This window comes from Nesoenas mayeri (genome assembly GCF_963082525.1).
Source record: "Nesoenas mayeri genome assembly, chromosome: 17".
NCBI lineage: Eukaryota > Metazoa > Chordata > Aves > Columbiformes > Columbidae > Nesoenas > Nesoenas mayeri.
This window is the reverse complement of record NC_137565.1, coordinates 8289768-8317264: the sequence shown is the minus strand read 5'-3', so window position 1 is coordinate 8317264 and position 27497 is coordinate 8289768. Positions and strand designations below refer to the sequence as shown.

At 44.1% G+C, this 27497-nt stretch overlaps 1 protein-coding gene across 1 annotated transcript in view; it reads right to left on the bottom strand.

The window, feature by feature from the left end:
• The window catches only part of HIC2 (HIC ZBTB transcriptional repressor 2), a 75123-nt gene extending 48281 nt beyond the window's left edge, over positions 1 to 26842 (bottom strand). The window contains exon 1 of the mRNA XM_080355250.1: positions 26752 to 26842. The gene's annotated coding sequence lies outside the window, so the exon portion shown is untranslated. The remainder of the gene's footprint in view (positions 1 to 26751) is intronic.
• Between the last annotated feature and the right edge of the window lie 655 nt (positions 26843 to 27497).

The window sequence follows — 27497 nt, the reverse complement described above, 5'->3', positions numbered from 1 at the left end:
GCAAACAGGCGTCTTTGTAGTATCACTAAGATTCCCTCTGGTCATCCCTGTAGAAGAACTCTTAATTGGAAGGGAAGCAGACTGGGAGATTAGCGTAACCAGTGCTTTGCTAGGTATGCAGAGCACTGTACTGGTCAACAGAAATACTGGTCTTTTAGTACCAGGTAGCAATCTCGCTCCATCAGGATGACTTTTATCAGGTTCAGTATCAGCCTTTCATGCAAAATGAAATATTTGAACTATGGAAACGTTTTCTTATTGAATTTGAGAGATTTGCAGTGCATTTTCCTCTCCGACACACTTTGTTTCTTCTTATTCCATCCAGGCATTTGTGTCACATATAGTATTGAAGTATTTCACTTCCCCTCCACGTGACCAGCTACATGCATTGGGAGAAAGTAAATCCAGGTAAGACCTGCTATCATTTATATCTGGGTGAAACTGAAGTTTGATCAGCAGTGAAGGTCAACATACTGTTCTGTATTTTCTGTCCACAAAAAAGTTACACAGTTCATTTACTGAGAGAAGAAAAAAATAGCCTAGCCCGTACAGTTCTTGAGCACAGAAACAGTGTCACGTGTTGCCTGCCACGGTACTTACTGCTGGTTTATAACAGTAGTTTAAAAAAAGAAACCCAAACCCAAGTGTTTAATTACAGACGTGTCCATCCTAATCCAACTCTAGCATAGCGTAAACGATGTAGGATGCTAAACTCTGCTTCTTAAGCTAGGAACCTTTCTGACAGACATCCGTGACTGCATGCTCTGAGCACAGCCTCAAACCTGCTAAGCAAGACAGGACTACACCAAGGAGGGCCTGTACAAAAGGGTCCGGAGACTATTTGTGTCAGCTCTCTAAACCACAAACCACAGCTAGCCCTCCCTCTGAAGCACTTGCATGCTGCTCCTTGCAAAGCCGGAGCAAGATATTTTGGCATCCAGATCGTGGCCTTTGGGGGCCCACCCATCCCTTTTGGTCTCTTCCCAGTCCTTATCGCAGACTTGCAGACCCTCTCCCTGGGCAGCGGCAGAAGCCGGGGCACGTTTGCCTGCAGGTTGGGCACCCTTCTGTGTCACCATCACCCTGTTCTTCTGACACAGGGTGCAGCTTACCCGCCCTTGCTGGACTCGCTGATACCAAGAGTGGGGTAATATGTAGAGAATCACATCTAAGAAATGGAAAACTGGCAACTCTGGCATTTGAAAGAGGATGGAAATTCAGGATGTACTTGGCATTTCAACTTTAAACTTTGAAACAAGCAAGGCAAAACTCAGCTGTAGCAAAGGAATGGCTTATGGGCAGCTCAAACTTGTCCTAGACTTTCAAGCCAGTCATTTCCCATAAATACTCATAATTTTAAATATAAGAAAGGGGGAGAGGAGACAAAACAAACTGAGTCAACTGATTACTGCCTTTCTGATTCAGAGTCCTTAGCAGATGTAAGACAGAAAATTATTCTATGAAAAAGTTCCTTTTTATGTATCTGGGACAGCCCCCAAAATTTTTACCAGAGGGGAAGAAGAGGACAAGAACTAAACTGCGAACTTGTCCGCACCCTAGCAGGAATTCACTCATTTTTCACCTCCCACAGGTGTCATTAGCATGCTACTGAGAGCAGAAGAAAAAGCAGCTGAGATCAAACCCAAGCTGGTAACAAAGCTCTTCCTCTTGTCATCCTGCGATGGGCCAGAATTTCTGGCTGCAGCCAGTCTTCTCCTGAAAGGCTGGGTTCCTTCAGGGTCCCTTCTGAAAGAAGTGCCACACTGGGAACGTGCTGCAGCTGCGACACAGAGAGTGCAGAAGGCAGGAAGTCTGACGTTCACACCAACCTCAGCCCCTTCACTCACACCTCTTTTCAAATAGCTTTAGCACATGGAGCCCACATTTTCACATTCTCAGAACTAGCTTTATCTATCATATTGCAAGTTCAAGGGAATTTTTTAAATGGTATGAGTCCCTCTTTCCAAATTCAAAGACTCACTCCACTGAGAGAAACTTTTAAATGGGTTTTATAAACTCTTCTCCTCTCTGATTTTTGCAAGAAGTTGCTACACTCCCTTTTTAAATGATCTATTTAATTTTTAAAAACTAAAATACAGATTGGAACACCATACCAACTGTTGTCACAGTCCAAAAATGTCTGGATTTTCAAACTTAAGTCCACCCCTGTATAAAAGGGCCACACACATGTAGGTGTCAATCAGACTCGGTGGCAAAGCAGAGGGACCCAGGCTGAGATTTCAGAATGGCACAGACTTTCCTGGACAGAAAGAAAGTGCCAGTCCTCACTCAGCTGGAATAATTTTGCATTTTTCAAGGCAGACTTTTGAAATTTGACCTTAAGAAGCCAGTGCTTGATTCTGTATCTCCTGCTTTTCAGTGTTTGGTGACAGAAGCAGGAAGAGAGAAAAATAAAGAGAAATGTATTATTTATAAGGCTGCATCAAAATTAAACCTAATGTTATCATGTTTTTGCAGATAACTCAAGAGGTCTGTTCTGTGCCCAGATATTCTGTAGCTGATCCTGTGCATTTTTATCCCATTCTTTTAAAGAAACATTATCTCCATTCCTCTCCACTCAGCACCAGGATTAAAATAAAATAACATTCAAAGTATTTGTGGGAAATGGCAAACAAATGGCTAGTAAAGCCTGGAGATTGCATGGCAGCAGAAAGCCACATGCAGAAATCAGCTATGGCAAGTAACTAAGCGAGGACAACAAAACCCAGCATTGTCCAACGTTTGGACACTCAGCAAAAGGCTGATGATTGAGGGAAAGAGCCAACCCCACATGATACTGCAAGGGCTCGAGTACTATTTTGAATCAGGTAAACTAATATCTCCTGTACCTGTTCCAAACCACACAGTAATACATGAGCTCTGTTTCTACAAAGTCTGCTGGCTGCCCTCCTCGAAGTAGCATCTATCTTGGAGAAGATCTTGTATTTTCTCTTGGTCTCTGAAAAAGGAGCCCAAACAAGTGCCAGAGACACATGGTTTTGGAAGCCTTTGCATGTTTATCTTTACTGATAAGCCTGCAATCTTTGCTGCAAGCACATCAGTGTGTGTGTCTGCAGCAAAACCTTATTCCAGTCAATGCCTTCCTTGGAACAGCTTCCTCAGAACTGGTCAATGTGTTTAACCCTTTAGCAGCCCATAAAAAAGGCCTTGGTGTAGAAGACTTCTTTTTCCTACTAGAAGATGCATCATGTTTTCATATGTCTTTAAAAAACAAGAAAGCAAGTGAGGCAGCCTTGCTTTGAGACAGCAGTGGTGCAGATTATATACCTGCACAGATACAGGCGGGGGAATTTACCCTGAGAGAGCTCCATCTCCCCAAACAGCCTCTGGTTCTGTGCAGATCACAAGTATTGTCCATTTAAAATAAAGGGATGCAGCTATCTAAACTACAGGTTCAACACATGGAAATTCATTAAGACAACTTGCTGAAATGATTCCAAGTGATTGGAGACTGTCAGCAGGAGCTATTTGGATTCCTAGAACTGGAGAATCAACCATAATTTGAAGACATCCGATCCTTTTCTAGTAGGTTGACTAAACCTGCTCGTGCAGCTTTGCTAACACTTGAATTCTCAGTTGACACACACGCATGCATGCCAAGGGCAAATATCCAGAAAGTCACTGGGGACCTCCCAAAGCTGACATGCCAAGAGCTTGGGCAGCCTGAAAATTACATGTAAGTGGCTTTTCTCTGACAGCAGGTTCCATTTATTTCCTCCCACTTGCTCTTTCCCCATCTGCTTCCTACACCCCTGAGTCAACCTTCACCAGGCAAGTTTCAGTTAAGCATGTGCTTTGCCAGAGGTGTTTTTAAATTATGTTTTTAAAAGTTTATTTATAGTACACATGCACAGTGCATGATGCTCTCAGGGCTTCTGGAGACTGCAGCGTGTCAGGCATGACTTTACCAGGTGGAAGAAACATTAATTCATCAACTCATCCATAGAAAACCACGTCCCTTGTGTTTGTCAGCTCCTGTACTCCAACTCAAACTGGAGTGAAAGACAATAATTTTTACTCATTTATCTCCTACCCATTATTCATCACATCCCTGATCAACATTGTGGAAATTCCAACTGAAACATTTCAGAGGATGCCAACTGAACCTCCCCAGCTGATCTTTCGGCAAAACCAGCAGCCCATGAGACAACACGACGATTCTATGAACAATTTCCCATTAGGGCAAGAGTCGGAAAACAGTCCAATAAACAGAACTGCATGAAACTTGCAGTCAAAGTTCACACGGTCCAGCACTCCTTGCATCTGCAGAGCAGCCAGTTTCATCAAGCCATGTTTGTTCTAAATGGTTATACTTGACCCATGTGACCAGTTTCTCCTTTCATAAGAAAAGTATAACATGACCCCAAGATCATTTCCAAGCAGAAAAGCACATATTTCCAGAAGCAAATCTCTGAGCTGAAGTTCCGACCCCAAAAGCTACTTGTGCTAATGGTTTGGCTTTCCCAGCTAAATGCAATACAAGTCACAGAATCACAGAATCGACTGGGTTGGAAAAGACCTCAGAGATCATCGACTCCAACCCTTGGTCCAACTCTGGTCTGTTTACTAGATCATGGCACTAAGTGCCATGTCCAATCTCAGTTTAAAAACCTCCAGGGATGGCGAGTCCACCACCTCCCTGGGCAGCCATTCCAATGCCTGACCACTCTCTCGGTAAAGAATTCCTTTCTAATATCCAGCCTAAATTTAAGTCAGGTTTTATTGCACAAAACTTAGTTATTGTAGAGAGATCCCACATTGTGCCTCCTGGTCCATATCGGGCCAGGGCAGTGAGTATCCACTGGACAGGCCTTTCAAACCAAAGGGTGTGTTCAGGGCTGGATTTAGGATGAGTTTGACTTTCCTTGTTCTAAAATGACGCAAGTTGCTGAAACATTGTTTCCTCAACTGCACGGCAAATAAAAGCAGAGCAAGGACTCCCAGTAATGGCTCAGAAACCTCAATATTAGGAGGTGGCACAGAGGCGTTCTGGGAGGAGAAGAAAAGGATGTGGTAGACAATTTGCTAATGCCCAAAAACTCTCTCTCTAAAAGAGCCAGCTGCATGGCAGAATGCCCCAGGACAGGGCTGACTCCATCGCTCTTTCCACAAGAGCAACTTTTTCTAAATAAAGAGGTCTTTACACGCAGGACTGGGGAAACTTAATTCAGATGAACTAAAGTAGTGAATTTAAAGTGAATTAGCTAAACCACATTATATCTTTGTACAGACACACCCATTCAGTATTAAAAGGAAGTTTAATTTGGTTTATCTCATTTTACTGAATTAAAAGCGTTTTAATTCTAAGAGAGCCCGTGCAGGGATTAGTGGGTTGAACAAAGGATGAAGTTACATGCTATGCTGGAGTTCAATGTGGCATAGGAAGGCTCCCCACTTTCATGCTGAAGAATGCTCGTTTACCCTCCACTTAAAAATAACTAAAATTATAAATTCAATTATTCTAATTATCCATGCCTATAAATCTCAAGCTGCCTTAAAAAAACCCCTACCTCTGTCTCTGCATTCACATTTTGTTTCAATCAGAGGATATGTGTTCTTTAAGAGTGAAAATATCAGAAGGAAAAAGGACATTGATATCATTAAAAATGGGAAAAGCCAACAGCACATGAGGCATTTGTGGTGTTACTTCACACACAGAAAAGCCAGGCACCAGATCCCAGCCACATCTGTACAACAGTCTGCTTGTGGACCTGGATCAAGATTTGGCCTCCACCATTTCTATGAGCTACCAATCCGACCGCCTACCAGAGAGGACAGTGCTCAGCTTTTAGAATCAAGATTATTGTGCTGTTTGTAAGCAACTGGGTGTATCCCAGTGCACCTGAGCAGCACAGACCCCTTCCGGCATCTTCAAGGGCCATACAACACTGCAATTCAGCCAGTTGCTTGGACACAACCTTTTTTCATCAGAAGGCTCATCAAAAATCATTCGGTAATGGTAAACTTCTAACTGTCATTTAGGAAAAGAGATTTAAGCTCTACACTTCAGTTTGCCTAGGGCTGCTGGGAGACCTTGTGGCAAATCGGAACCACTGACTGTAGAAGTCCAGTCAGCACAAGGGAGACCCACCAACTGCTTGAAGTGAGAGCTGTCTGGTGACTGTGGTCATTAAACTGACTGAACCCAAAAGGTCTTCCCCCCCAGAATACATGCTGCTTTCCAGGCCACCCCTTTTTGAGTAGGAAAGGAAGGGAAAAAAACAATAAAGAATTTTTATTATGTATATATATATATATATATATAAACATCATTCTGGCTCCAGTGCAATCTTCCACAAGAAGGAAAACCAACTTCTCAAGCAAGTCAAGATTGTTAAACAGGAGACAGATGAAAGCATTGCTTCAGAATGCAAGGAAATCCCAGGCTGGCTGCTTGGGAAAAATTAACAATACATAATTGAAAAAGCACTCTGCCCTTCCTCATCCCCAAGGTGAACACAGGTCCTGCATAATATTGACTTCTACATCAGCACCAGAGGATGAAGCTATCACTTGAGGTCTTTCTTATTTCTAGGCAGGCCTCTTTCTCCCTTGCTTTGGATTGCTGGAGGCTATTTCACACCAGTTACCAGCACTGTTCCTGTGCAGCAGGACACGCTGTTCATATGTGCAGCTTGTGATGAAAGATTCAGCCGCTGGAGAACACCAGGAGGGAGGGAACTAGATAGTAGTTCTTATCTTGACATGCAATAGAGGTTCAGTGGTTCCCTGCTGGTGGCCTTGATTGCACACCCATGGAGCCAACCCTCCTGCTCTTGTGTTTAGAAGGCAGGAGTAGGGGAGAGCTCAGATCACACTTCAGAGGACAGAGTAAATCCTGTCATTTGGTAATACTGCCCAGAACACAGTCTTTCAGGATCTTCTCCAGGAAGAGCTACTGAAAGACCAGGAACATCGAGTATATTCATCAGGCCTAACACACAGGGAAGACGTGAGACACATCACAAACTCATATACAGACAGATCCTGTACAGGCAGAGGTATAAAGGACAGAGCAGAAGATGAGATACGCAAAATTGAGCACGGCACACACAGGCAACACAGTTTATGCCTTTAGCACAAGGGACGGGCTGCTGACAACAGGAAATCAAAAAAAGCCAGCAGACAATCAAATTTAGCAAACGAAATAAACAGGAGATGGAACAACAGCTGCCCAGAGTGATCGCTGGTCTACAGGCAACGATATCAGCAATGCACCAGGAAGCAATTTCACACCTTGCTGTCCCTGTCGCTCCAGAAGTTTGAGACTGGGGACCACTCCAACCCGGTGCACAGTGGTGGAGCTGACCTGTGGGCTTCTTTAGCCCCCAATTCAAAGAGTCAGGGAGCCAGCAAGAATGGCTTATGTGTAAGTATGTTGTATATGGTGCAGAACACCCAGCTACACCGAACACCCATGTAAAGGCTAGAAACTCTCTTGCCTTAAGGCATAAGCCAACCACTAACTTCCTCTGTGGGCAAGTTATTCCATAGTTGTTTGTTTTAGGAGTTCTTGTACCTTTCCCTCAAGCGTCTGGTGTTTGCCTCTCCTGGAGAAAGGATGCCAGACTAGACAGACAGATCATGGCTTCTTTCTGGTATGGCAATTACTGCATTCCACCCTGGAAGGGGGAGAACACACTGGGGAAAGCGTGGAATGTTAGATGGCAAGTTCCAATAACACATGGCCCCGCTAAATAGCCTTTCCTGTCCATTGGGCCCTGTGCAGTCATGCCAGGAGCACACGGCAGCACAGCTTGGCCCTTTGCATTCTCAGAGTCCTGTGTTCCACTGCAGAATTTGGGAACAAAGCTGAGCAGGGCTCAGCTCTCGCCCTGGAAGTCCTCACCCATGCAAGAAGCAGGATATTCGCATTCAGTAAATGTGTTACAAAACCAGGGGACAGACTGGAATTGTGGTCTGCAGACCTGCAATATTTAGAAAAAAAACTAGATCTCACTAGACACAGTGGTCCATCAGCATCAGGCTAAATCAGTCATTGTCCTATAGGATCTGTGCTTCTAGGGCTAAAAAAAAAGAGCAACCAAATTAAAAGTTTACCTAAAAAACCAATTCTCTGCAACCTTGGAGTAAGTCAACCCACTTCAGCAGAATAGTAAATACCTGTACCAGCCTATGAACTAGGGGCTCGGGGCAGCATTTATCCTTGAAATGGGCATTTGGCAAGGCCTCTTTCTTCCTTGGCTGGAGCCAGAAGGCTCCTAAGCTCCCCAAGACAACTGTAATCTAGGGAAACTTAGACCTGCCTTTCTACCTAAAAATCCTTCTCTCTGTTGACTTTGGCTCTCTGCCAGTTTAGCCTTCAATTCCAGGTCTCCCAATCTGAGTGTCAGCAGAAATTGCAAGTAGATATCTGTCCAGATTAGCTGCCCAGACACTATCTCGCTTGTGACCTGCTGCACGGATACCCTTCCTGAAAGCAGCTGCCGCGGCTGCTGCTGCATTTATCCACTGCAGCCCTCATTTCCACTGCCCATCTGCTGCAGGGGAGGCAGAGCCACACACATGAGACACAAATGACTGGCAGGGAAGACCTTGCCACACCAAACAATAAAAGCCAGGAAATCTGAAGCCTACACCTACCTAGTAATTCGTGCTGCTTTTTAAAAACAGAAGAATGTGGATAAGCAAACGCATGCACTCAAATGACTTACCTAACTTTAGACAAGTGGTATCTAAATAATGCTATTTTAACTTATTACTGTAACAAACACAAGAATTGATTTAATAACCTAATGTTGGTTTTGGACAGTAGAGGTCTGCATCAATGGACCAAGACAGTAATTATGTTATCAAATCAATGTATAATAATAGAACTTCTTCATGCATTGATGGAACTAAGCTTAGCTCTGCATCAGAAAATAATCCCTCAAAGATAGAGAATGAGATAGTATTTAACAAGAACCCCTTGTGACTGGATGCAGAGTTGTTATTTTCCTTCCTTTTCAAAATATTACTATCTTTAAGGTATCGCATGACAAGAAATTTCCTCTGATAATCTTTTATTGCTTGTTATTTAACCTCTACATCTTTCTGAGAGGTAGTCAATATAATTCTCCAAAATACTTAAGTAAAAGGGAAAGAACTACTGGTGCATATGCAGATCCATTCATTGTAAGCCTACAATAAAGCTTTTTCCGTCAAGGTACAAGCAAAATGACTTGGTGACATTAACTGGCGAGTACTTTGCATTCATATGGTATCTTTCATCTACAGACTTCAAAGCATCTGACAGGCGGCAGGCAGGCATTGTTTCTCCATCCAAGGAAAAAGCTGAAGCACAAAGTGGCAAAGTCTCCTAGAGAAGGTAAAATGATTACAAAAATCTGAATTAACTGATTCTGAGTCCTTAAAAATGAACTACTTTGCTCCCAATACAAATTACACATGCACCAGAGAGCAGAACCACACCTCACCCACACCCCTCTGAGAATTGCTAAGGATTCTTTAAGAATTTAAATTTCATTCATGAGAAACTAAACAAATACGGAGCACAAGAATACTCTTCTACACACAGGGAAATGATCTGAAAGCAATCCAAATCTGACGTGCTGTAGTGCTCCAAGGAGGAGTGCTCCTTGAATGAACCTCCAGAAGCACAGGTCTTCATTCATGAGGAGAGGAAGGGAAACCCCACTGCATAATCTAGCAAGTGTTTAAATAAACCTGTTCAGATGAAGATCTCTCCTCTCCAGAGAAAAACTAGCACTCTAAGAAAGGTTAAAGCAAGTAAACCTTGTTTCAGCTCTTCACCTTATTCTTATAACTGAAGAATTGCTGACTGCCTAGAGGACTCACATGGTCAGCAGAAACTCCTTTTAAACATAAAAAGGGAGAAAAATCCCTGCACAGTCCTATTTTAAAAGAAGTTTATGGATTCCTGTAAGCCTGAAAACAACAAACAAAAAATGATGCTGAGGCAACCTCTGGAGCAAGCAGGCTTTTAGCATTGGTCAAAGAGACGGCAATAGAAATATTTTAAAATGCACTCTCTGGTTATGAGATCTCTCATGGCCTGTGGAGGCGGATAATATTAGAGGCCACTAAAACCTAAAGTTTATTTTTCTTGAAGTTTTCACTTCAAATAAACCTTTGTTTTAAAATGTATGGGGCCAACTGTTAGAGCATTGAGGCCCTGGTTATTAGCCAGCTAGAGCTCATGAATTATGTTTAGTGAGAAGTTTATTGGCTCAGTAAACACCATTCCAGTTCCCCTCACCCCTGAACTGTGGAAGCCAAACCAAGAGATATTCAATGCCATGTTACCACTAGCACCAGAGCAACCATTATCTGATTACAGGCATTTTATTTTTCGTATGGAATTTGCTATTGCATCATTTAATACATGGAAGTCTTTAAATTTACCAAGGCAACTCACAAAGAGTAAGTAACTGTTTGGTCCTGTTTACCGTCTCCATTCTGGAGCAGGAATATTTGTTTCCATCTCGTAGCTTTCCAAGTCCAAGCACCGCAGAAATGCAATGTCTCGAACTCTTAGTAAGGCAGGAGTTTGGCAAGGAATTTAAAACACTGGCAATATTAGAGTGGGCAACCACTGGAGCTTTCTGATAAGACCATCCTGTGGAGCCAAGGCAGAGTACAGGGTGGTAAGAAGCTGCATTTATTTCCTCTTACTGCCGCTTTGTCTCGAGACTCATAGAAAGATATCCATTTTGTGTTCTGAGGGTAGGTGGCCAGAGGTCAGAGTTAGTCTGGTCTGTCTAAGATATTGCTCTTTTTGAGTTACACAGTCAAGAGCAACTTACACCCGTATGACTTACAGGGAGGGCTGGCTGCAGCTCAGACACAGTCCAGGTAGGATGCACGTGTACGCTCGAAACGGAGCGCAGACAGCAACGTGGCGTCAGCCCTGCCGAACCTCGCACCCGTCTGTGCGCAGCACCGGGAACCAGAGGTGGAACAGAAGGTAGGCTTCTCCAGAACTGGCAAGACTTACGTGTAGCTGTGCACATCCAGAAGCAACTTGTACTTGTGTGGCTGGCTTTGTTATGGGCACAAAGCCGTTTCATCTGGTTACCTTTCACTGCCATGAGCTAAAGCCTCATATACAGAGAGTAAGCAATGATCAGTCAGTGTGCAGTAACTCATTTGTGTGCTTGTTGTTCCAGTTCTCTGGAATAGCTAAAATACACCAGAAGACTGTACAGGGACTGTGTCAGTCCTTGAGGCAAGGAAAGTTAATTTAGTTGGAAGAGTAAGGATGCAAAAAAGAGTCCTTATAATAACAGTAGTCTGTTCTGGTAACAAAGTAAAGTGGAGCTGAAGGAGTTTAGGTTCTTCTAGTCGTCTCCATCAGTCACACCACCTTGGCTGAATAATGCATCTTTTCATGCCTCTGCTGCCTTTCTTACCTTTTGCCTATACTGTCCATTTAGACTGTGACATTCTTCAGGGAAGAGATTGTGCTTGTACAGCACCCAGTGACAGCCCCAGGGCTCTGCAGTCCCTCAGCCAAACAATGACTTTTATAAAGACTTTGCTATAGACCAATTTACATAACATCAACTATGAAATCTCATGTTCTCATGTAAACGCTTTTGCTGATGTCCTGAGATTCACGATGCCAAAATCCGACCACATGACAAGGAAGAGCCTTGGCAGCACAGATCCTTAATGTCCAACCGATCCCACAAGGACATGCCAAGGCCATATCATCACACCCCTAATGAAGCACCTCTAGGGAACCAGCACAGTTAAAATCTTTCCACCCCAGTAGTGGTGAAAGACAAGATACCCTTCTCTTTAAACTTAACCCTCTCCCTTCCAAAGAATGCCTGGAATTTCTACTATTTCCCAGCAGAGGCTGGAAGGCAAAGACTTGGCATGGGGCAAGACAGATAAGAGCAGTTGCCTTCTCTAGGTTTTGTTAACTCCGCATAATTGCTTAGGGCATGTGATGGTTAGAGAGAGACACATACACATCTGTCAGAGACAGGCTACAAATCACTAGTATAATTCCAAGCAAACAAAATCTAGTTTACAATGTGGCTGTGGTATATAAAACACCTCTGTAAAACTGCAGTATAATTCAGCTGCTGCAGGTTTAATTTACAAAGTAATGATATAGTTTTCCCTCTGAAAGACTGCCATGTAGGATCACTAAGCTGTTGAATAAAGTCTTTGCTGTCTTCTGGGACACATAGTAAAGGTTGATTGTTGTTGGAAGCCTCTCTAATCAAGCCACATTTTAATACCATGTTTTGCAAAAGGGCCCATATTGTCTTGCATGTGAATCCAAGTTCCTTTACCAGTTTAAAATCTGGGTCAGGGCAATTTGCTTACATTTGGAGTCCTTTTCCAAAATTAATGCTATGTGGGATTTAGAGTTGTAGATACAAGACAACCGGATAAACTGCTGTTATCTGCTTCGCATCACGCGCGTACCATCTACAGTTTTCCTGCTAAGCTTTGTTCACATATACAACCCACTTCTTCAGCAGTTGCACATTCAGCATACTAATGATATTATTCTTGGCCATCCTGTTAAACTCACAATATAAGTTAAATGCACAGTAGGGGGCCCTGCTGGATTCTCAACAGTTTTTAGATGGCTACAGATTACAGCTGGCCAAGGGTGGAAGTTTTGATAAGCAGTCATGAAGTTGAGAGCTTTTCTATTCAAATAGGATGTTGACTAGTGCTGGCTCTATCTGTGTCACTGCTCTGGTGATAACTAGATTACCCAAATGTCCCATGCTTAGGGCTGCAACATCAGCCCACTGCTTGGAAGCTCCAGTTAGCACTACATACAGCTGCAAATTGCTTAGCTGAGTTTCAAACAGGGATCACTCAGAATAACTGGGATGGTTGGTGTTCTGTTGGTTGCACATTGCCGTTCAGGGAGGTCCCTTTGGATTACTGATACGTTGTGTGATTTGAGTGCTGGCTGTCTCAGACGTTATTTATTTCACTGATTCCTGAGAGGCAGTTGTTAGCTGGGTCGTAAGCCCTCAACACACATGTTTAGGTCTCTGATCTGGACATTTTGGTGGCAGAATATCTGCTCATTAGTCCCACCCAGAGCTGGGATCCTGCCCAAATTTATTTTGGTACTTCTTGAAAGAAGAAAGACAGAAAGGAAGGAAAAGAAAGAAGCCCAAAGCTACAACACTGATTTCCAAGTTAAACTTAGTGGCAGAACAGACCTGCAAAGTGCAAAACAATAACAGAGAATTTTGATATTCACAGTTTCTCATATTATTCCTCCAGGTACAGAATATTGTATTTTCTTAATACAAGCCACTTCGGAGTGACAATCAATGAAAGATATTAAATACAATAAAAATATTTGGTTTAGGATAAAAATGTGGTTCCTACCTATGGGCTTGTAAAGGAAAACTCAGCAGTGTCTTACACTTCTCATAGGTAAATTCTGAATTTTCATCCCCTTGTTCGTGAGCCAGGCAGAATAAAAATATCCACCTACACTAAACCAAAGGGAGCCACTCATAACCCAGACACAACCACAACAGACATTCTCGACAGTCCTTGGCTTAATAGAACACTGCTTTGTGGTTATACCCACCACTAGGATTTCATCTTGCAAGTTCTGGCACATTTAATTTATTCCAGGTCATACATCAAATATAATATTAAAATTTAAGATGGCATTTGAGATTGAGAATTTCTTTTGCAGTGCGAGTAGAAAGAACAGTTGGGGGTGCGGGTGCATGAGGATATTAATACATAAACACAAACCAGTAGCCATCACTCAAGAAAAACAATTGGTCTTTAAGAGGGGAAAAAAAAGTTGTAAAAAGAATCAATTCCATTAAATAGCTCTATAAATCAATTCCACCAAAAATCAATGGGGAACTACATCCACAAGGTGCCAAGTAACTCCCACACGTCGGGTGCAACTGTCCGTGACGGTGGCCGTGACGGTGGCCGTGCTGCAGCTCTGCCTGTGGGGCCTTGGCCGGACAAGGGCTGGAGCAAGAACCCCCATTGCCCCTCGGGCTGCCCCTGCAGAGCTTCTGCCCTGCTCGCCCCGGCTGAGCTGTGCGCTGAGGCCTCCGGGGAAAGCAACAGCATCACGCATTTCCATGGTTTGCTTATCTGTGTGATGGAGCCAAAAGCGGGAGCAGACCCATGCTGCCTCTCACAGAGGCCACGCAGACCCCAGCGTGCAGTCCCTCTGAAAGGGCTGCAGAGGAAGACCCGTGTTACTGGTTAGAGCCAGGCGTCCCCCATGGCCAGCTCTGAAATGAAGCACGACTCTGGGATTTTCCAGCAGGCTTTGTGCCACATCAAGTGTCCTTCCCTCGCAAAGGGGAGCTGACTTACGCACAGACACGGGGAAGGCAGTAGAGGAAGATTCGTGATATGGGGCCCAGCAGCCACCAGCATGCAGTAAGTCACATACTGGTTAAACAAAACCTTGTTTAAGAACAAGTTCATGATTTCTACGTTGTGTCAGCCTTGACTGTTCAGTGACTCCCCAGTGACTGTGCCAAGCCACTGTCCTCTCACTTTCAAAGTGCAGCTCAGTTACATTTTCACATTTATAGGCTGTGGATGCCCCTTCAGTGACTGGAGAAACCCTTGGGGCTTTCATTTTGTGCTGGCAGCTCTCAGATGACTTCAGAAGCAAACCCCCTGGGGCTTTTGGTCTGTGTGGCAGAGCAGAGAGGGCACAGAAGATTCTGGCTTTGTTAAAACCTGCAGAAAAATTCGTGTCCTGTGTCTTCCCCTTCATGTGCTCCACATGTGCTGTCATGTCTCGGGGCCTATTATAGACAAACACTATTTAAGAAATTCAGACGTAGCATTTTTGCAATGGGAAAACTCAGTGAGTTGGCCTCTGCTATTCAGCACTAAGTACCAAACCCTGTTTTTTCCTGTTGTAATTGAACACCAAGCATAACTGAGTTCAGTTATTCCACACAGGAACACTCATATCTGGTATTATTCATATATATAAATTAGAGAAAGAGTGCATATGTGTATGTGTATAATAAATAATGATCAATTTAATTAGAAGGTTCAAGACTGTCCATGGCAGGGAATGAGACTATGTCCTGCTTCTCTCCAAGACTCTGTGACCCAACTGCACAAGGGATCTGCTCTGCAAATTGCATCTTAGCTGTTGGGCCCAATCTTTGCAATGAGCACCCTCAGCCTACTGATTTCAATAGGACTTGAGAGGATTTGATATCAAACCTTGCATCGGTCACAAGTTTGCCCTAGACATAACGGCACGCAATTCTGGGAAGCAAGACTTTGACTTAGGCTGGAGGTTTGAGGTCAAGAATAAGCGGGAATTGTACAACCAGAGGCTTCAATCTAACCACTGGTATCTAGCAAGACAAAGCAGCAACACATTCAAGTTTGCCTCTTTTGGAATGTTCCTTAGAACTTTATCATATGACTCTTGTGCTCCAGAAGAATCAATTGAACATTAGAATCATAGAGTTGTAGAACCATTTAGGTTGAAAAAGACCTTTAAGATCATCAAGTCCAATCATAAACCCAACATGACCAACATGTCCAGATCCTTTTCCGCTGGGCAGCTTTCTAGCCGCTCTTCTCCATTTTCTGGCTTCTATAGCAGTAGCCAGATTAAGTTCTAGTTGGGGTTTGGCCATTTTAATTTTCTCCCTGCATAACTTCACAGCATCCTTGTAGTCTTCCTGAGTTGCCTGCCCCTTCTTCCAAAGGTCATAAATTCTCCTTTAATTCCTGAGTTCCAGCCAAAGCTGTCTATTCAGCCAGGCCGGTCTTCTTCCTCACCAGCTCATCTTTCGGCACATGGGGACAGCCTGTTCCCACGCCTTGAAGATTTACTTCTTGAAGAGCAACCAGTCTTCCTGGACTCCTTTGCCCTTCAGAGCTGCCTTCCAGGGACTGTCAACCAGTGTCCTGAACAGGCCAAAGTCTGCCCTCCAAGGTGGCAGTTCTGCTGAGCCCCCTCCCTCTCCAAGAATCAGAAACTCTAGAATGTCATGGCCACTGTGCCCATGACAGCCTCCAGCTGTCACAAGCAGAAGGGAAGTGGGAGGACATCATTGGTAGAACAGCCAGAAGTTTTTCCTGCAAGACGCAGGAAATGTTCCTCGTTTTCCCTGTCCCTAAAAGCTTCTGCAATGATTCTTTCTTATTTACTGGGATATCAGTTTCATACAAATCAGGAAAAAAAATATTTGTGGCAAGTGGCCTTCAGGTATTATAACAGGAAGGATGTTTGCAGAGAGTTTTGAAACACAGATCTTATTCTGAAGAGCATCTTCATGCACAAACAGATGCTACACCAGCACGTACATGGGCGTAACCCTGGACTGTTTGGTGACTCTGAAGTTGTGGAGTAGCTTACAGTGAAGAAATTACTGTTACATTTATGAAACACAGCCCAAAACATGGTGCAAAATTTGAGTGGAGACAGAGAAAACAGAGGGGAATAGGCACAGCCCAGAGAATGAAGAGGTTACAGTGATATGGCAGATATGTAGAAATGGTTGGAAAAAGCAAATGTGTATACAACTGAGGATTCTGGAGGAAGCAAAGAACCCAACAGGTTAGACAACCAAATCATAAATAGAAATAAGCAGATGCTGGGGCCTAAGAGTTGAAGCCAGCACAGGGATCCGAAATGTCAACTTGCATTTAAAGACTATCATGGTTAAATCATACAGCAAACTGCATAACAGACAAATGAGATGAATTGAAAGATTAGCCTATGGAAATAGAGAAAGGATTGTAAAGATTTTTATTTTTTTTTAATCCTGCCCCTTCTATACTCAACAAAAAAAAAAATCTTAAATCCCATTTCCTGCCACTATAGGGCTAAAAAGTTAACACCATATTTCATAGTGGTTAACATGAAACAGGATTACTGTGCTGACTTGTTCTTAAAGAGCAAATACATTATAAAAACTAGATTGGGAAGGAGGTAGATTTCTTTCTGCCGAATCCTCTGACAAGAAGCAGAGAAAACGTATTTTTCTCTAAGACTCCTGGGGATGAACAGAATGAAAAAGTCTGTTGCCCTCAGTAGAATTTATGTATTCTTGCAATTGGACTTTTTTTGTTCAGTCATTCACTGTAGAGACTGACTTCATATGAATATGAATGCTTACACTCTTTGCAATTAAAGCAAAAGAAATGCTTTGTTTATCCCTTAAACTTTGAGTTTTTCAAATAAGCCAGAAAGGTCTTATGAGGAGGATCCAATAACCCAATGTCTGAATGCCAGACAACGAGCTGCCTCCTGAGAAAAGGAAAGATTCAAACCCCCTCCCAAGCCGACATCCCAGCCAGAGCCTTCTCTGGAACCAGAGCCTGCCTGGGACTTCGCTCTGGTAAAGCCTCTTATAGGGAGAGCACCTGGGCACCGAGTGTGTGACACATCCAGCAAGACTCCTAATGTCCTGCCCGTTTTCCCTTGAGCCTCTGAACTGTGACCTCAAAGCAAATGCATCTGAGAAGAATATACATTAATCAGACGCTCACTCCACCAGGCTCAGGATTTTTAAACCAGGGATCTGAATCAGCTCTATCGCCTCCCACTTCTCTCCTGATACAATTAGTCAGCATCTGCCCCGGCAGCCAAGCCGCTGCCTCTCAGAGGGGGGCCAAGCAGCTGCAGCCCCCCTGCCCGCTGCCTCCCACCGGGCTGCAGAGAGCGGAGAGCAGCTCGCTGAGCTCTGCCTGGCCAAGGGCAGCATCCCGGCCCTGCGCTGGGAGAGAGAGGAGCTGAGAACAGCCGCCGCTTCCAGCCTCTGCGATTCCTCGCTCCAGCCCAAGTGCAGGTTCAGACGTCTCCCAGCCACACCTCTCCCCACCTTGGGCCGGGGCCATGCCAGCTCCACACACCTGTTGTAGGCTTCCCCACATTTTAAGGGAATCCCCAGAAGGGGATTTGCAGGTGCTTTGCTCTCTTCAAAGAGTCCAGGCAACAAATCAGCTTGGGAAATTGGACCCACAGTATTTGATGTGGCGCTCTGACTTTTTCTACAATGTTCTCAGCCCACCAGGTTGGCAGGACTGAACTTTATAGCTAAGCATTTTGAAAGAAGCATGTGCTTTTAAAATCCAGTTGAATTTTTGCTAGGGAAACTTTACAAAGGCATCATTAGTATATCCGCAGGAGTTTTGCAATTCTAGGTTACAGGTGATTACAGCAAATAAACAGGCATGCAAGTCAGGGTCGGAAGCAGTCTTTTACTTAAAGCCCTCCTCACCAGGCACTTGGAAAATAAATAAAACCCCCGAGCAGTTCTGTTTTACCCAACAGCTATAGGGCTCCAGCCCCACTCCTCAGGCTGGGTTGTGCAAGCTCTTACTCCAGCAGTCACACTGAGTTCAAGCAAAGTGCCTGAGTAAGCATTTGCAGAATCTGACCCCCCCAGTCAGTTATCTATACTGCACCTATTTGTGCCTTGCATTGCAAGCTTTTTAGCCAGGGACATGGTCTGGATGCATATTGTCAGCTGCAACGTGCTTTATCTCCATTTATGGCATTACATCTAATTTTTGGTGCCAAGTGCAGCGTTACCCTTACAATGACTTCTATTAGAGAGAGTTTCCCCTTAAGACTGTGATCTGACCGACAACCAGTTGGCACTGTTCATTTCTTTATTTTATTGCAAAACTACCATGTTCATACTACCTCTCTGCTTCTTTAATTTCAAGCATTTTGTTAAAAAAATAGTAAGACAGGCACTGAATTACGGAAATACTACACCCTGGCATTACAGTGACTTGACTGGCGATGCTGCCATCCTTTTTTCCTGTGAAGGTTTTAAAAACCGGGAACCAAAACCAAAATTAAAGCAACAAACTTGACTGATTAGTCCCCAGCAGTGTGTAAGTTCAGCAGAGGCAGCCTGGCTTTCCCCTGCCAGCATTCCCCATGGGCACCGGCCCCTTTCCCCTCCCAGCGCGGCAGAGGGAGGGCTGGGCGGCAGCGTGGCACAGCGTGCAGCAGCGCCGATGGAAAAAAATCGGCAAGTTCCCCTGAAATGCTGCGTCCCGCATGCCACAAAGGACAGCTGCTACCTTCTCATTTACAAAAACGTGACCCCAGCCAGTCAATCCAGAGCCAACGCTGTCAGATGCCCTCCCACTCACCACTTCTGATGGTCAAAGCCATTGTGATGAAGCAGCTTCCCCTCCATCTCTAAAGGGGATGTGCTTTACTTTTGCTCCAAGGTTTTAGGGGGGCTGCTTTGGGTTTGTTGTCTTTTTTTACTTTTTGGTGAGGGTACAAGCCAAGCTGTTGTAAATAAACACAGAAGTAGCATGGGCCCGTGTGTAACCACAGAGGAAGTGAGCACAAATAGGCAAATATTCAGAATAATGTTAAAGTAGATGCAAATGGGAAATTGCTTGGACTCACCTGGACTCCTTTCCCTCTGTCTTGTCCAACCAGTTCATGGATGGGGAACATCCCAAACCTCTGGCATAAGGTATTAGATGCTCTGGGTGTTAGGTAGAAAACTACTGATAAGTCTTTCAAAAAGGTGCAGCTGGTGTCAAGTAGCCCAGATCCCATTTCATTTGGACTCTCAAAATTTGGAGGGGAGAGGGAGATTTTCTTTATTTGAAACTGTGGTGCTTAATCAGTCATTCGGGTCTGCTGGGAGTGGAAGCTGGTTTGGCTGGCTGTGGCCATGGCTTCTGTTCTGTTAGGGAAGAACCCTTGTGCAGCTTTCAGAAAGTCATATAAACATCTCAAAAAAGGTTACATGAAGATGCCAGACACAGCTATAAGTCATAGATTACTAATTATGAAGGCATTTTAAGATCCTTGGGTAGAAAGGATCTCTTTGCTGGATAGGCAAATATTTTAATTGCATATTCCAGTGATCACTGTTCCAGCAGGACTCTTAAAATATCTTTTACTTCCATGACTGTCCTCTGTTGTTTGTTACACCTCCATGCAGCTTTTAAATAACAGCATGATTTCTAGTACTACAGCACTATCAAATGTACTCGTTTTCTCTGCATTTGGTTCCACTTATAAGACAATGAATTATCAGTACAGCATTCAGCTTGAAATCCTCTTGCACAATTAACAGGGTGAAATATTAGACAGTAGCAGCTACTACTGGTATTTACTGTTCATTAAATGCTCTTGGATATTCAGCCCATCTTCAAAATATCACACCCTTACACAGAGATAGAGAGGTACAGACAGATTAAATTGCTTTTCCAGAGTCAAGCAACAAATCGCCAACAAATTCTCATACTCAACTAAATCTCTGTTTTAGCCACAAAAATAGAGATTGTCAGAACAAAGATAATGACTTATAGTCCTCTCTCCGCACTCAGATCACTTTTCCCTTACTCGGAAGCTGAGGAATATCACTACGGCAATTAAACCCATCACTTACAAGCAGCAACCAGAAACTGGGAGACCCAGCATGACTGGGATAAGCCAGCTGACTCCAGCTACTAAAAGAGGTCCACGCTTGGGGAATACTCAAGACATTCCTTCTCCAGAGGCACCACCCATAATAACAGCCCAACAGTCTCAAACACCTCTGCATCTTGGATGGATATGCAGAACCGCATACATTAAACTGCTTTTCTTGGAGTTCACTTAAGAATGCTGCCAGCAGAGGCAGTTTTGCTGCCAACACAATTTTTACCTGGAGCAAACGGAAGTGCTTTTCCAAGAATCTCCAAGGCTGTTGCGTCATGCGGCACGCTGGCACTGCACCACGCAGAACACAAGCTGCTGCTCTGCGCATCCTGACAGCGACTATTTAGAGCCATTTAGTTATTCCCGGGAAGAGACTGGCAGTGCAAAACAGACCTTCCAAAAAAACCCAGTGTTCACTGCAGGGGGATCTAGTCTCGTTAATATTTTCAATGCTGTAGCAAAAAGTGAGTAATTTTTATAGCTGGCATATTTCAATTTTCATTACCATTCTGAAAGGCGTGTTTGAGAAAGCGCAGTAGAGACTAAGAAACGTAGCATTTCTGAAGGACTGGAGGGCGATTGTCTCTATTCTTCCTTCCCCACTGTGGGTTTTGCGTAATACTAAAGTGTTAGTCCTTTGGCAACTTCAGCATTTTGAAGCTTTATTAGAATTATGTGCATGATGACAGCATTTACAGGCCCTTGCTAAGGTCAGGGTCCCATTGTGCAAACTTTTAAACATGATGAGCATTTATAAATATACAAGACAAACCAAGGACATTGTATTCTCCATACTTTAAAGATGAAGAAAACTTAAGTTGCTTAACTTTCTTCATGACGATAGCATGGAAAATTTAAATCAGTGATAGAAACTGAGCCCAGAGTTCCCTAGACCACACGCTCACCCAGAAGAATTTAATCTGTGCATACATTCAACTACTGCACCAATTCAAGTACTTATAACCAAGTTTTCTGGGTAAAACTTTTCAGGTCGTAAGTTACATTGCTTTTAAAACATGTTCAGCCAAACATCAGTCTGCCAACATCTGAAGAATTACAAAACAACTCTATTTATTGTGCCTTTTGGTGCTACATTTCTGGGTATGTACACTCCATAGATGTGCATGCACATTTATATTTTTAGTGGGTTCCCTGCCATCTACAACTTTGGTAGATATTTTTCCTGGAAGTTCCTGGAACATCCACATTTTTCTTTGAAGACTGGACATAATCATGTCACTAATATCACATTATCAAAGAATATTTGAACTGCTTAGAAAATGAACAAAGAACCTTTTTCAAGGACTTGAGAAGCGTGATGCAAAAAGCTCCACATGAGGACCATTCTGAATACTTTATAAGGGTAAACAGAAACTAGGAATAACAAAGCACATTAAATACAAGCAGCACAAGTTCAAATCTCACTATACATTGGCATAATTTCAAACCTTCTTTTAAATAGGTCTTGTTTAAAAAAAGAAGTCAGTCTTCAATTGTAAGCGTTTGCTAGTGAAGTTTTGAGGAAAGTCAATCCCTAAAGAGAGAAAGCCACTACTTTATTAATAGTTTCATCCAGTCCTGGGCAGTTAAGCTTTTGTATCAGGATCCTTTTGTAAAGGGACAGAGAGGATGGTTTTTTTCAGTTCTAGTTCAATAACTTGTTCTTTCAGGCTGGAGAAAGCAACTGAGATTTGAGGAGGGACAGAAGGGCTGGAAAGCTTACTGCCCTCCAAATCAAAACTAGCTGTTGGAGACTAGTAGCTAGTTCTAAACGCATAAAAGAGCAGCGTAACTAGAAAATAATCAATTCCTTTTTGCTCCAAGAACATTTCCTTTGCTTTGCATTTAAAATGGGGCTGAGTAAGATCACAGATTAAGTCACATAGGAGGGAACCTCAGGAGGCCATCAGAAAGTATTTTGATGAGAAAATATTTTCCAAATATTTTTATTTAACACTTCAAAATACTCTGGTTTAGTATTTCATTGAATTTAATGCTATATAGGAAGTTGCTTGATACATTTGTCAGAAACAATAACATAGTACATTAATTTTGTTTCTGATTTGCATATTAAATCATAGCTTGAATGTGTTAAACCCCATCCTCCTGCTTAACATAAAACAATACCAAATTTACTTTAAAGTTATTTTTAGTTGCACATCAACATGTTTTATTAGGTACGAACCAGTGAGATCCAGTCTTTCCACTGGAGAGTAACTACCCCATAGACAAACAAGCAAGCTTTAAAATCAGGTTTCTTGTGGGCTGATTTCAATTCTCAGTTAAAATCGGCAATGCAAATTACTCTATTCTGCTCTTTATCAGACAAGAGAAAAGATTTCCAAACTGTCAAACCGGCTGGTGGCATCCCGACACCGGATGGAAATGCACTGAGTGGAGTCCTGCGTGGCAGTGTCTTTATGTGACTCGTGGAAAACTGAATCCACGCACTGAATGGTTCTTTATCCAATGGGAAATTAGCCCATATTTAGGGGAGGGAATCTGCCATACACCCCTGTCACCTCCAGCCAGGCCAGGAACGCATGGGACCAGCCCAGCATGGCGAGCAGAGGAAGGTCGTTTACCATATGAGGCCTCTTCCCTGGTCAGTCCATTGTGTATCTCTTTCAAAACTCAGGGCAAAAGACTGATTTGAAGACAATTTCATCTCGCATCGTGTTTGGTTCAGCGGGGGAAGGGAGCAGACAGGGCAAACTGATATATTAATGAAAGCCACCCCCACTACCCAAGGGACTGAAGGACAGCGAGTGCCCCGGGCCAGCAGGCTGATGCGGAAGGCTCTCGACCTCCCGTCCAGAACCTGGGCGACCACAACATCGGCAAGTTTTTCCATCCAGCATCTAAAGCTGGAAGAGCAAGAGGGAGTTGTTCCTGGTTCCTGCATAGATCTTTCAGGACATTTAGCAACAGAAGCAACAAGTACACCCTGTTTTCAGGGTCGTTTTTGGTGGGAGAGCAGCCCTGATGACAGTTTTGAGCACAGAACTCCCTGCCCTTCTCTAAACTTCTCTTACTGCTGGCTGAAGACTAGGACCCTTCCTCTCCCAGCCTGGCTGTCGGTGTATGTGTCTTCTGACACTTTCTGCAGGAGACTCCAGAGCAGTTTGTCTTTTCTACATTAGCAAGAGAACCAGCGCTGAAGGAAGTTTCCCACAATAGGTCCATTTCCAAACGCCTCCTTGAGGGTTTCAGTTTAAAAGATCACTCTTTAGCTCCTTCAGATCTGCAGTGTGCACATCAGAAAATGTGATACAGTACATGTGTAATCCTGGATAAACTAGATTCCCCACCCCTTTCCATTAAGTAAAATCAGTAACTAGAATCCCTGTTTAGGATTTGTGATTACAAGGATCACCCTCCGCCCTGCCCTGGTCAAACAATACGAGCTCCAGAGCCGTCATTTCAATAATGCAAAACCCTGTTGCTTCCACTCCAGAACAGCTGACTTGAAGTGCATGCTAGGCTGTGCTTATTAAGAAAATGAGAAATCTGATATATAGAAAGAAAACACTGTGTGAGGATTAATCCTGGATTGCAGTTTGTGGCCAGCACTGGGCCGTCATCCAAACACAGATGAAAAAGAACAGAATTCCTCCCACCTGTCACTTCCAGCAGGTACAGCTATTGCACTGTTGTAGTCTTCCCCTTACAGCTATTGTAACAACCCCTTTTATATCAGCTTAAAATTCCGGATTGACCTCACTGTTTCATTTCTTCCTTGTTTTGTGGGAGCCAGCACTGGAGGGTGAATTTTCTTTCCAGGAATTACAAGCAAGAAGCGTGAGTAAGTTACAAGTTTGGACAGCTAGCTTGTAATACGCGTACACTTCAAGGAAAGAAACGCAGCTTAAAACTGGCGTCCTGTTGGAACCTGGAGATGCTAACTGAACAAGAAAATACAACTCTCAGGAACACTTGGTTTTTTTTTACATTATTCCTGCCGCTTTTGAGAGAAGTAAGCACACTGTCACTGCTGATTAAAAGAGACCTAAACAAACGAATGCAGTTGCTTTGCCAATGAGCTGCCGCACAGCAGAGATCTCCATTGCAATGCATTGGTCTTGCTCCCAATACTACCTCAAGATAAAAACCAATTTAAGCAGCCCTGGTGGTTTAATCTCTGATGTTCAATCCACACCAAATCAAAGCAGAAGTCATCTTTACTTTTAAAAATATGTTCTCCTGCTTATGGTTGGGTCAACACTCTGTTATTGCAATCCCACAGCTGAGCCCTGTTAATTTTTCTCCGAGCCCAGCAGGGTGGGCAGGTCTGCTGATGCTGAAATGGTCCTCCTTCCCATTGAGCTTTGCCTGTCACAATACAGCCAATATAATGGCAACGTCACAAACGGGATTCTGCTTTCTCCCACTCCAAGACCACATTCGCTGCTGCACTGAAATGCCGCTTTGTGGCAACGTTCTTCCCTGGATGTTGTCAGAAACTGTGGTGCTGTTCACACACTTTAGCAGTCAGATTTGGTTAGAGGATGGAAAACTTGGGTTTTCTGTAGAGAAAACATGACAGCCTCACCATGCCAGTACCTCTGCCTGTCAAACTACGATGTGTTCATCAGACTGGATGAGAGCGTTAAAAGCTGCAGTCAGCACAAACAGGAGTTCTGATATGAGGACAAATGCACCTCAGTTTTCAAACATTATCCTATTTCCCTACATCTATCATCAAAGAAGGCAGCAGGAGCTCAAAGAATAGCCATGTACTATTTTCTATAGAAAGTCAAAGGAATGCACAATGTACAGTTTATGTTTGACAGTTCTTAATTACTGTAGGCTGTAAAGATGCTACGAAACAAGAACTCCCATTGCAAGATCTGCTGTTCACAACTTCAAATTTCATGCTGTGACCACCAATTTTGGGCTGTGGTGGCTATTTTAGGAAGTTTCAACCCATTACGCAGCCATACTGATAAGCATTAGGTTGTGCTCTAGTTGTTTTAAACAACTAATCAAAATTAATTGAACACATACCCTCCTGGAATAAGGCCTCTCACCTTCTCTTTCTCTCCTCTCTCCCCCCACCCCTTGTCACACACTGGCTTCTGCCAAACAATTCAGTACTGACACCACAGCACATCACGTGAGACCAAGTGCTTCGAGCATCTTGCGATACTTATTACTATCTACACATCCATAAGTCATTCCACCCAGCAACGTATGTGAATACTAACATGAGCTCCTTCTTTATGCATTAAAGATTTAGAACTCTCTCGGATTCTTGGAAGAAGCTTTTCCCCCCGTACACTGAAAAATCATCTCTTCCATATATGTGGATCTTGGCTGCATTTCACGTAGATTAGGAAGCATGACATATGACATAAGAAAAACCTGCTATATCCTCGGGTTCTCCCATTCCTCCTGCTCACACCCTTGTGGCCACGCAAGTCTGCTGAGATTAAGCGATGGATTTTAGACGCAAAAGAACAAGGCACTAATGCGGGGTTTCCTTACCCGTGATAGAATGGAAAGTAACAAATGTAAGAGGTTGCTTATTCTTAATGCTGATCTCCAGAGCTAAAATGATATGTCAGTAGCAGGTGGCAAGTTTGAAGACCCCCCTCCCCTCTCTCTCTTTTTTTTTTTTAATAAATATAACAAAGGGCACACAGATTTGACCTAATGGGTCAACCATCAAAAGTTAAACTGATTTAAATAATTAGACCTAGAATGTCAGGCACCACTGCAAATAATTGCTCCTAATGCTTTTAGGATTAGATTGCTAATGAAAAGGCGCAAAAAGGAGGCCACTTGCAGTTGTGGAAATAAGTCAATTTTCTTTCCATATGTCATTTTCTCCATGTAGATTTGCTGTGAAATCCTAAGGAGTCATTTACAGCTTTCTCTCCAGAGCTGCTGAAGTATATACAATAGTTCTGAGTCATAAAAAAGAGCAATAAGTCATCTTGAAATACTCGTTGTTTATACACTGTATTTATCAAGCACAGCAAACATCTGCTCATAGTTCTGACATTTTCCAATGAAAGTGACTATTGCATATTGTTTTCCCCTTTAATTTGTGGAAAAACATGGGAGCCATTCAAATATAAACAGCATTCCGCAATAAATTTAAACCAGTTTTGGTCAAAGGACAGTTTATTAGCAGAATGTCATTTTGATGCTCCTCTTAACTGGTTTCTGGCTGCTCTCTCAGATTTATTCTAACAGCTCAGTAGCATCTAGGATGATTTCGGTAACCGTCTGCTAGAACCCTTGGTTTCATCTATAATTCATTATTTGATGTAAAGGTATACACCCGCCCCGCTCGCAGAGACTGAACGCCAAGTTACCCGCCTCTCGAAGCGCCGAGCCGGCCCGAGTTTTCAAAGGCTGCGGATTTCGCAGCAGAAAGTTTCGAGTCACCAAATCCCCGTGTGTAAATAGGCGCTCAGCCGAGCGGCGGGAGCAGCGCGGCGGGGCCGGGCGCGGTGTCCAGCGGCCGCGGGGCGCCGGGCGGAGCGCGCCTGGCGGCCGCGATAACGGGGAGCGCGGGGGCCGCACCGAGAGCCACCCGCTCGCCGCGGTGCCCACTGCCACCTGGGGCCGGTCCAGCCACAAGTCAATAATTGACTTCGCCCGCCGGCTCTCGCCCCGTACAAACGGGAGCGGGCGGGGAGCGGGCTGGGCGCTGCGGGCACCGCGGCCGCCCTGCGCACCCGCGGGGCTCCCCCGGGGCGCGCACCGCGCAGGGGGCCGCGCATACAACCTCCTCCCACCCCCACTTCCCCGCCGGCTCTGCTTTGCTTTTAAATGCAATCAGAAAAACAAAAAAGCCCGGCTCCCCCCGCCGCCCAGCTGGCACCGGCACCGGCGAGCCCGGGGATGCAGGGCCCGGCCCGGCTCCGCGGCGCCGTTCACCCGGGACCGGGCAGCCGCGGGCAGCGATCAGCCCTCCCGGCTCCCGGAATTACAGTGTTACGCCCCTCGGCAACAATATTGCCAGCCTGGACGTACAATTTAATGATTTTTTTTTCAACCGGGTGGACAGCTCTGCGCCTGGCTGGCGGGGCCGGGGACGCGCGCGTTTCCTCCGGGG